This window comes from Molossus molossus, unplaced genomic scaffold (assembly GCF_014108415.1).
Source record: "Molossus molossus isolate mMolMol1 unplaced genomic scaffold, mMolMol1.p scaffold_m16_p_6, whole genome shotgun sequence".
Classification (NCBI taxonomy): Eukaryota; Metazoa; Chordata; class Mammalia; order Chiroptera; family Molossidae; genus Molossus; species Molossus molossus.
The window spans coordinates 27,332,803-27,344,176 of record NW_023425399.1 but is presented as its reverse complement, the minus strand read 5'-3'; the positions used below and the strand labels follow the sequence as shown (position 1 = coordinate 27,344,176).

Genomic DNA, 11,374 nt, shown 5'->3' with positions numbered 1-11,374 from the left:
AGAGAGAACATCAACTGGCTGCCTCCTGCATGCCCCCCACTGGGGATTGGGCCCACAACCTGGGCATGTGCCCTGACTGGGAGTTGAACCAGCGACCTCTTGGTGCATGGGTCGACACTCAACCACTGAGCCACACTGGCCAGGCTGCCCTGTTCTCCATTTCATCAGTGGTTTGGGTGGCTCATCATGCACATGGTGAAAAAAAGAATCAGAACCAGAGGGTCCTCAACCAACTGAAACAATAACTAAATTGTTTGGATTTTTGTATTGTTACTGGAAAGGGGACTTGGCCCTTGGCAGGTTTGCTTAGGACTGGCTGGTGGTGTGTGGGTTCTTGACTTCATACAGGAAAAAATTTTACAAGTCCAGGTGACTATGAGGGAATGTTTATTAAAGCTGGGGACAGTAAAACGAGAAAGGGCTTAGCATAGAAGGAATAACAGGAGAGCCTAGGCTGGGCTGCCTTAGCTCTCTGAGAAGTCAGAGAAAAGGGGGTCTTGGGGACAGGCTCAGGGGTCTGCCTGGGAGGAGCTGCCTCTGCCCATTGCTGTCCTAGTTGCAAGCCTTGTGGGGTCCGTAGAGTTTAGGAGATGCTGCCTGTGAGGGGAAAAGAGAGGGAAGAAGGGAAAGGGAATGTCAGGGGTTGCTCCAGAGAGAGAGAGAGCTGGGTCCTTTGTCAGGAGGCTTTTATCTCTTTTTTTGCAGGAGAGAATCTTAGGGGAGGTCTCAGGGGAAGATCTCAGAATAGTCAGCAGTTTTCCAGGTGTGTTCTTTCAGGGTAGGGTCTCCATTGATTGATTGGTTGGCACCAGGGCAGGGGGTCATTATTCAATGCAACTGCTCCTGAGGTCATTCATGGAGTTGCTTGTCTGGTTTTGCTGCTTTTCTGGGCCTGGAGCTGAAATACAACTGAGGCCTAGATGTTATCTCTAAGGAGGAAGGTCAGGGGTCCAAACTGCATGACCAGCCATATGCTGGGGGAGAAAGGGTCACCCTACAGTTGTCCTTTGCTAGGCACCCAGGGCAAGGATGAGATTAAGTCAGGGCTATCAAATGGCACAGAAGAACACTGAGAAAGGCAAGGAATGGTGTCTATCAAACCTCCTAAAGAGCCCTGGCCAGTTTGGCTCAGCGGTTAGAGCGTCGGCCTGCGGTCCGGAGAGACCCGGGTTCGGTTCCCGCTAAGGGCACGTACTTCGGTTGCAGTTTGTCCCTGGCCCTGGTTGGTCGTGCGGGTGGCAGCCACTCGATGTGTCCCTTCACGTCGATGTTTCTCTCTCTCTCTCCCTTCCTCTCTCTCCCTCCCACTCTATCTGTACAAAAAATGGAAAAATATCCTCGGGTGAGGATTAAAAAAAAACAAAAAAACAAACCTCCTAAAGAGAACAGGATTGCAGGGATGAAGGGCATTTTAATTATTGCCATTTGTCTTTCCTCAAAAAAGTCTTCTTGGAAATGCAGTGACTTAATGAATCAACACCTACCTTTAACAAGATCCCCAGATTTGTGTCGTATTTATACTGAAGTTTGAGAAACTGGCCTATATAACTGTACAGTTTGGAATTTTATTTTAAAAAATTTATTTTCTTTATTGATTTTTTAGAGGGAGAGGGAGAGAGATTAAAAACAACAATGAGAGAGAACATCGACTGGCCACCTCCTGCATGCCCCTCAACTGGGGACTTGGCACACAACCTGGGCATGTGCCCCAACCAGGAATCGAACTGGTGATCCCCTGATGCTTGGGTTGACACTCAACCACGGAGCCACACCTGCCAGGCTTGGAATTTTATTTTATTTTATTTTATATGTTTAATTTTGATTTTTTTTTTTTTAGAGAGACAGGAAGAGAGAAAGATAGAAACATCGAGGAGAGAGAGAACCATTAGTCTGCTGCCTCCTGCACGCCCCCTACTGGGGATCGAGCCCACAACCCAGGCATGTGCCCTGACCAGGAATCAAACAGGTGACCTTTGGTGCACGGGATGACATTCAACTAACTGACCCACACAGCCGGGGAAACCCTGTAAAGAATTTTATGAGTTTGAGCCAAACTGATGACAAGATCTCAAGGACTAGAGAAAATGCTCTAGGAAATGGCAGTTCTGCTTATTTTACACATCCGAATCGAAAGAGAAGCGGTAAGGGGCTGCATGAAATCCACTGATGACAGGTTGGGGAGGTGGGAGAAAGCAAAGCAGGGAAACCTCTGGGACTGGATGAAAAGTAAAGTGATAGACGCACGTCTTTTATATAAGTGGGTACAGGATAGTTAATCATCACCATGAACTCAGTGGCAATGAGGGGATTTGCAGTCTCCGCAGAGCAGAGCGGTGCCTGTGCTTTGAGGGGGTCCAGAAAAAGGGAAACTACTTTGACATCCCAAAGGTATGTTATCGAAGATGCAAAAAGACAACAGACAGTCTCAGTTAAGGTAAAAGTTGACCTTTGTCAGGGAAGATGCTGGCCTAGGACATGACCACCTGCCATTAACTGCTTTTAGTTCAAAAGTTTTCATTTCAGACCATCCTTTGTGGTTACTTTAGGTCTTTGAGTTTGCAACACTGCCCCACAGGCCTCCCCTGAGCTTGTCAGGTTAGCATGTGGCCCCTTTCTGTCCGCAGAAGGAATAAGGGCGCTGAGCCAGCCCAGAAGGAGACAGCCTGCCACAGCCCTGCCAGTCGAGGAGCACGTCTCCAAATCAAAGACTCCGGAGCGTGAAGGCAGGAGGGCCAAGGGAGAGGTCCAGAACAAGCTTTCCAAGTTGAAAGTTCTCTTTACCTTCACGAGCAGACCTCTAGCCACCGTAAATCCTCAGACTGCAAGTTGAATGAAGGGAAATGTTAAAGGATCTTAAGTTCTAGGAGTAATAATAGCAGAATTACTGCAAAAGAAGGTCACTGGACTCACAATTCTAAGGACATCGTGACAGTAAGTAGGAAAAAAAGTAATTCTTCCAACAGTTACCAGTTTCTCTCTATCCAAACTCCTTTGAATAGGCCTCCCTCAAGACGCTGATTTCCAGCTGCTTGTGATAATGAAAGGGTTTTCTTTCTTCTTATGTTAAATACAAGAGAATTGATGAAATAGAAGACAGCATCTGATTACTAGGAAATCAGTGAGGCAGATGGCAAGGCAATGGCACCTGGGGAGGGGAGAGGAGGCACAGGAGGAGGAGGAAGCAGTGCAGCGTCATCTGTGCCAAGGACACTCAAGGGCTCTGGAAGAGGAAGGATTGGACATCATCTGGTCAGCCTCACAGTTTGTGGGTTCAAGAGAGTAAGGGATGCCAGGAGTTGGCTGTGGATCCAGCACCCAGGGACACCTCCTCTCTTCACCTGCCCTTTCTCATTTTCCTCTCCCCACTTCCCACCTTCGTGCTGACCCTGCCCTTTCTGTCTGAATACCTTTTAGATATTGTTGACATAAGAGGAAGGAAGAGGGAGAGAAACATCGATTGGCTGCCTTCTACATGCCCCCTCCTGGGGATCAAGCCCACAACCCAGGCATGTGCCCTGACCAGGGATCAAACAGGTGACTTTTCAGTGCATGGGATGATGCTCAACCAACTGAGCCACAAGGCCAGGGCAAACCTGTAAAGAATTTTTATGAGTTTGAGCCAAACTGATGACAAAATCTCCAGGGACAGAGAAATTACTCCAGGAAATGGCAGTTCTACCACTTATTTTATACATCAGAATCAAAAGAGAAGCGGTAAGGGGTTACATGAAGTCCACTGGTGACAGATTAGGGAGGCAGGAGAAAGCAAAACAGGAAATCTCTGGGATTAAATAAAAAGTAAAACAAATAAACACATACTTATTTTACATTGGTAGGTATAGGATAGTTCACAGTTAACAATAAACAAGCTAACAATAACAATGAGGGGTTCTGCCTGGCCAGTGTGGCTCAGTGGTTGAGCGTTGACCCATACACCAAGAGGTCGCCAGTTCGATTCCTGGTCAGGGCACATGCCCAGGTTGTGGGCCAAATCCCCAGTGGGGGGCATGCCGGAGGCGGCCAATCGATGCTCTCTCTCATCGATCTTTCTCTCTCTCCCTTCCTTCCTCTCTAAAATCAATAAAGAAAAAAATATGTTAATAAAAATAAATAAATAAGAGACCAAGTTGATTTAAAATATTAAAAACAAAAAACATTGAGGGGGTGTGTGGTCTCCTGCTCTGGTGCAGTGATTGCGCCCTGAGGGTCTGGAGAAAGGAAATTACTCTGACATTCCAAAGGTATGTTGTCATAAATGCAAAAAGACACTAGCCAGGCTCAGTTAAGGTAAAGACCGACCTTTGTCAGGGAAGATATCGGCCTAGGACATGACTCCCCACCATGACTCACTTTTAATTAGAAAGTTTTCATTTCAGACCATCCTATGTGGTTCCTTTAGGTCTCAGTTTGTGAGCCCTGCCATGCAGGCCTCCCCTGGCATGCCGGGTTTAGTGTGTGGCCCCTTTTTGGTCCATATTATTCAGGACAGGTTTTTAAGATGCAGGCACGGGGATGGGGGTTTGCACTGCAGCATTCGAGGTAAGCCATGGCAATTTAGGAAGGCTGGTAAGTGAAAGGGGTCTAATCAAAGAAGGCTTCCAATAGAAGCTGGGCTTTCAGCCAGGACTTAAGGGAAAAAAGGACCTTGGCAGATGTAGTAGCTAAGCAATGACTTGGAGCAGAGCACTCTAGCCGTTGGCCTCATCCTCACGGTGGTACCACTGGCTCCAGGGAGAGACACAGCTGGAGGAGCTGTGTACCTGCCGCCTCCTCCTAGCCCAGCGTGGAGGCCTCTCAGAGCATACACTCTTCCCTCTGAGAGACTGACTGCACAAGTGGATAATGGCGCACACCCAGTGCTTTCACACGGAACTGGTTCAAGTGGGACGTCAGCCGCAGAGACCGAGAAACCAGGAGGGGATGCATAATGCTGCCGTGGGCGAAAACGGGCCTGGACTACGAAACCCCGCCAACCCAAGTCCGGCCCTTGGCTTGCTGAACCCCTCATTCTCTGACTTACAAAAGGAACCTGTAGAGAGCAAGTAGAACCAGGCAGCAATGAACAAGACTGCCCATGAGTCCATAATCATTGAAGCTGGGTGACAGGCACATAGAGGGTTCTTATTCTATTTTCTCTTATACATAGTTCTTACATTCTAGTTTTGTGTGTGTTTGAAAATTTTCCAGAACAAAAAAATGTTTTTTAAAAGAAGCTATGAATAATCCAAGGCCTGGCAGGGTAAAGGCAACTTCCTGATCTTTGCCTAGAAACTCCCATAAATGCAATGGAACATGAGCTCCTCCAGAAGGAAATAAGGGGAGGGTGTGGCCTTGGTCTGGGTTCCGTAAGTCACCAAGCAGGATCCTCAGATGTTTTCCAGGGAGAGAGAAGCAGAGAAAGCTCTTGACCTTTGAGAGAAATGTTGTTTCAGCTGCAGGGGGATTTTTTATTTTTATTTTTATTTTTTTTATTCTCACCCGAGGACATTTTTCGATATTTTGTTCAGATAGAGTGGGAGGGGGAGAGAGAGAGAGAAACATCGACGTGAAAGTGACACATCGAGTGGCTGCCACCCACACGACCCAACCAGGGCCAGGGACAAACTGCAACCAAGGTACGCGCCCTTAGCGGGAACCGAACCGGGGTCTCTCCGGACCGCAGGCCGACGCTCTAACCGCTGAGCCAAACCGGCCAGGGCGGATTTTTTAATATATATTTTTTCTTTATTGGTTTGAGAGAGAGAGGAAGGGAGAGAAGAGATAGAAACATCCATGAGACAGAACATCAACTGGCCGCCTTCTGCATGCCCCCGACTGGGATCTGGCCCACAACTTGGGCATGTGCCCTGACCAGGAATTGAACTGGTGACTTCTTGGTGCATGGGTCGACGCTCAAGCACTGAACCACACGGGCTGGCCGGGCTGGAGAGGAATGTTTTATATGCAGCCACTTTGGCTGCTGGTGAGTCTGCCCCAAGTATACAGGTTGATACTGGGTCTCTGGCCCCAGCCCAGCCCAGCCCATTAGCCTGAAGTAAAGTGTGCTTTCCTAAGTCTGAGTTTAGGTGGCTGGGCCCGCCACTGCGGGTGGAGGCCCTCTCTCCCCTCCTTGGGTGCTGGCCTCCATCATCCAGGACATGGCTGTGAGGACAACCTGCCTGGTCTCCCTCCTACATGCAACCTCCTGCAGCTGAAAGCCACACTCCAAACTCAGGACATCTGACACATCTTATCAGCTACCCACAGCTCTCTCCTGGCCACAGGCCTCGATACACTGGCTTCTGGGCAGCATACCTTGACAAGTGCCTGAGTGCTTCCTACACACCTTACCCAACATCCCACACTTTTGAGAAAACACACTCACCTCGGGGTAAACGCTGGGCTGGGGCCAGAGGCCCAGTGCCATGTGACACACTTGGTCACTGTGCTTGATAAACAGCATTCTTGAGTTGTTCTGCCTGCTGGTCACATCACACCCTCTCTTTTGCCAGTGTCCTCCTTCCTGGCCCCACCATGCTGTCTCTAGATTTTTTGGAGGATGTGTAGTGGATGAATAAGCGGCAGCTCTACGATCAAGTCCTAAATTTTGGCATGACTGTCTCCTCAGCACTAATGATCTGGAAGGGGTGAGTGGTCAGCTGGAAGTGAGAGTCCAGTGTGGTGCTGCTCGGTGGCAGGATGGAACTGCATTTCATAGAGGTATTCTCTTTCTAACAAATCGAGTTGAAGAGCCATACAAGTGGGAGAAATTGTTGGTTTTAGAATAGAAGGGAGATTCCTACAGATCATCGAGTCTTGAATATTCATGGAAAGCAAAATGAACATATCAAGTTTTTGAGCAAAGAGACAATAATGCAGTTGATGACCAAGGCCCCTATAAACAAGGACAACGTTGGGTAGAGAAAAAAGATGTCGTGGGGAAGATGACGGCGTAGGTAAACGCAGTACTCACCTCCTCCCACAACCACATCAAAATTACAGCTAGCCCAGCCAGTGTGGCTCAGTGGTTGAGCATTGACCCAGGCACCAAGAGGCTGCTGGATCAATTCCCAGTTAAACCACATGCCCAGGTTGTGGGCCCAATCCCCAGCGAAGGGCACACAAGCAGCAGCCAATCGACGTTCACTCCATTGATATTTTTATATCTCTCCCTCTCCCTTCCTCTCTCTAAAAATCACGGATGAAAAAAAGAATTACAATTAAACTAGAGAACAACCATCATTCAGAACCACCTGAAATCAAGCTGAATGCAAGTCCTACCACTAGGAAATTAAAGAAGCCACATCCAGCCTGGTAGGAGGGGTGGAGGTGGAGACAGGCTGGTCCCACACCCACGTGTGGCAGATAAAGATCAGGAGGGACCCTTGGCAGCGAAGGTCCTCCCTGAGGAGTGAGGGGTCCCAGTCCCACACCAGGCCCCCAAGCTCAGGGCTCCAGTGCCAGGAAGAGAAGTCCCCATAACTTCTGGCTAGAAAAACCAGCGGGGACTGAGGCTGAGAGAAGCTGAGAGAGGCTGAGAGAGGCTGAGGGAGGCTGAGGGAGGCTGAGGCTGCTGGAGTCCTAGGCAGTTCCTCTTAGAGTCCTGAACACAGACTCACTCATACTTGCTCCCCCTGGGCTCCAGCGCGGGGAAGGCAGCTTAAAAGGCACCAGACACATACAGTGAAGAACTGAGTTGTTTGGCATCAGAGTGAGAGCTGGAGGGGCAGCTTTCTCCCAGACAGGCTTGCTGGCAGAGGCTGTTACTTTGCTGAGCCCTTCCCCCACGAGGCAGGCAGACTGGGGCATATCTGGGACTCCAGCAACCTGGCTCACACTGGTTGCCCCGCCCTGGTGATTCCCTGAGGCCCTGCCCCACCCAGCTTTCGGGCCCACCTAAGCTATTTCCAGTGGCTTTACCATAGGATTGGCTTGTCTTGGCTCCTGCTTCAGAGTTTCCTAAATTCTCCCAAACAAGCAGCATCTGGCCTCAGCAAGCCCCATATCTCTGTCTTAGTGGCCCCAGGCCTGGCACTAGACGCAGCCAGGCTTGGTTCACAGCTTGGCTTTTCCTGGGCACCGCCAAGCCCAAGCAGCAGCTATCTGCAGATCACTTTGTAGCTTATGCCTGATGGCCCCGGGTAGAACACAGGCAGTGGCTGACCTTGCTCCAGAGCCAGCACACCCAGTGGACAGTTTCAGACCAGATCGAAGCACCACCACCCAACCACCTCCACAAGTGACACACTCAATGAGTGGACTCAGTGGGTACCAGAGCCCTGATGAAGTAAGTCTTGCTCTGTGTGGTGGGCCCCTACACACCTCTGAGGTAGTCAGAGGCCAGTGGTCAGTGGGCACAACCAATCCTTCCAACTGATCAGCCTAAATCCCTCCCATTGACATGCCAACAGCAATCAAGACTCAATTACAACAGAAAGGTGTACACACGAGGGGTGCACCTCAAGGGCCCAGCTCGGGTAACCAGGGAGGCTGTGCCATTGGACCCTACAGGACACCTACTACAACAGGCCACCCTAGGAAACCTAGGAGACATAGCAACTCTACCTAATACATAGAAACAAACACAGGGAGGCAGCCAAAATGAGGAGACAAAGAAACATGTCCCAAATGAAAGAACAGAACAAAACTCCAGGAAAAGAACTAAACAAAATGGAGATAAGCAATTTAACAGAGGCAAAGTTCAAAACACTGGTTATAAGGACGCTCAATGAACTTAGTGAGAATTTCAAGGAACTTCGTGAGAACTTCAAGAAACTTAGTGAGGACCTCAAGTGCATAAAAAAGGACCAGTCAGAAATGAAGGATACACTAACTGAAATAAAAATTAATTTACAGTGAATCAATAGTAGAGTAGGTAAAGCCAAGAGGCAAACCATCGATTTGGAATATAAGGAAGCAAAAAACACCCAATTAGAACAGCAAAAAGAAAAAAGAATCCAAAAAAATGAGGATAATGTAAGGAGCCTCTGGGACAACTTCAAGTGTACCAACATTCTCATCATGGGGGTGCCAGAGGGAAAAGAGAGAGCAAGAAATTAAAAACCTATTTGAAACAATAATGACAGAAAACTTCCCTAACTTGGTGAAGGAAACATACATACAAATCTAGGAAGCACTGAGAGTCCCAAACAAGATGAACTCAAAGAGGCCCACACCAAGACACATCATCATCAAAATGCCAAAGGTTAAAGACAGAGAGAATGCCCTGGCCAGTTTGGCTCAGTGGTAGAGCATTGGCCCACAGATCAATGAGTTGTGGGTTTGATTCCAGCCAAGGGCACATACCTTGGTTGTGATTCATCTCCAGCCTTGGTCAGGGTCATGTAGGAGGCAACCAGTCGATGTGTCCCTCTTGCATTGTTGTTTCTCTCTCCCTCCCTCCCACTCTACCTGAAGATAAATAAAAAAATATCCTCGAGTGAGGATTAAAAAAAAAAAAAAAAAAAAGACAGAAAAATCTTAAAAGCAGCAAGAGAAAGCAGTTAGTTACCTACAAGGGAGCTTTCATAAGACTGTCAACTGATTTCTCAAAAGAAACTTTGCAGGCCAGGAGGGAGTGGCAAGAAATATTTATTTATTTATTTTTTTTTTTATTTTGGCAAGAAATATTTAAAGTGATTAAAAGCAAGAACCTACAACCAAGATTATTCTATCCTGCAAAGATATCATTTAGAATCGATGACCATATAAAGTGTTTCCCAGACAAGAAAAAGCTAAAGGAGTTCACCACCACCAAACCAGTATTATATGAAATGTTGAAGGGTCCTCTTGAAGGAGAAGAACAAAACTATGAACAATAAAATGGCAATTAATACATCTCTATCAACAATGAATCTACAAAATAATGAGCAAGCAGAACTGAAACAGACTCATAGATACAGAGACCTTTTTGTTGGTTGCCAGATGGGAGGGGGGCTGGGGGATAGGTGAAAAAAGTGAAGAAATTAAGAAGTATAAATTGGTTGTTAGACTGAGGAACCTCAAAGAGAAGGGGGGAGGGAGGTGGGAATAGATAAACAGAAGAATTTATATGCATATATGCATCACCAATGGACACAGACAATAACTGGGGAAGGTAGGAATGGGGGTGAGGCTGGAGAGGAGGGATCAAGAGGGGAAAAAAGGATGCTCATCTGTAATACATTCAACAGTAAAGATAAGTTTAAAAAGAAAAAAGATGTCATGGGGAGAGCAAGGGGATTTGTTCCTTATACTGGGATTGTGACAATCCTCATGAATGACGATCCTAAATTTAAGTATACATTACTCTTTTTGTTGGGTTTATTTGTGCTGGTTCATCGTAAGCAGCTGTTTTGCTGTTCCTGGGAGGTGCTGTACTCTGTTACTGATGTCTGGGTAGACGTGGATCCGGTTGGCGAGTGGAGTGCACCCACGCTGGCTCTTCTTGGTAGCACTGGTTTGCATTAGTTTATGTTTCCACACCAGAGTCTGTGTGGGCGGGTGTGCGTGTACCACGGCATGCTCTCCAGGGGACTCTCAATCACAGGACTTCATATGTTGTCATTGTCACACTTTCACATTTTTATACATCAGTGAATTTTTTATATTAAAATGTTGACTCAAAAATAAATAAATAAAATATTCTTTGGGGCTACACATAGTTTCTTGAGATGCTTTTTTCTCCAAAGATACCCTGGGAGGGGAACACATTAAAACGAGCACCTATGGCCCGGCCGGTGTGGCTTGGTGGTTGGGCAGCGACCCATGTACCAAGAGGTCACCAGTTCGATTCCCATTTAGGGCACATGCCCAGGCTGTGGGCCTGATCCTCAGTGGGGGGCGTGCAGGAGGCGGCCAATCAATGTGCTCTCTCATTGAAGTTTCTATCTCTCTCTCTCTCTAAAATCAATAAAGAAAAATTTTTTTTAAATAAATAAAATCAATCAAGAAAATAAATAATAAAATCAATAAAGAAAAAAAGCTAAAAAAAACAAACTAGCACCTATGGCCCTGGCTGGTGTGGTTCCATGGTTAGAGCATTGGCATGCGCACCAACCGGGGAATCAAACTGGGACCGCTCAGTCCATGGGACGACGCTCAGTCCACTGAGTCACACCAGCCAGGCTCCATTAATTTTCTGAGGGAGTGGAAGGGAGGGAGAGAAGGCGGGAGGGAGTAGAGAGAGAGAAAGAAACACTGATGGATGGATTCCAGGTCAAGGGCACATACCTGGGTTGTAGGTTTAATCCCCACCTGGTCTGGGCACTGCAGGAGGCAACCAATCGATGTGTCTCTCTCACATCAATGTTTCTTTCTCTCTCTTTCCCTCCCTCCCTTCCACTCTCTCAGAACATTAATGGAGCCCATCGGAGTGGCTCAGTCAAATGAGCAATATCCCATGGACTGAGAGGTC

General features: G+C 47.5%; 1 pseudogene; it reads left to right on the top strand.

The window, feature by feature from the left end:
* The first annotated feature begins 6,513 nt into the window (after positions 1-6,513).
* LOC118618503 lies at positions 6,514-10,360 on the top strand (annotated as a pseudogene).
* Positions 10,361-11,374: the final 1,014 nt, after the last annotated feature.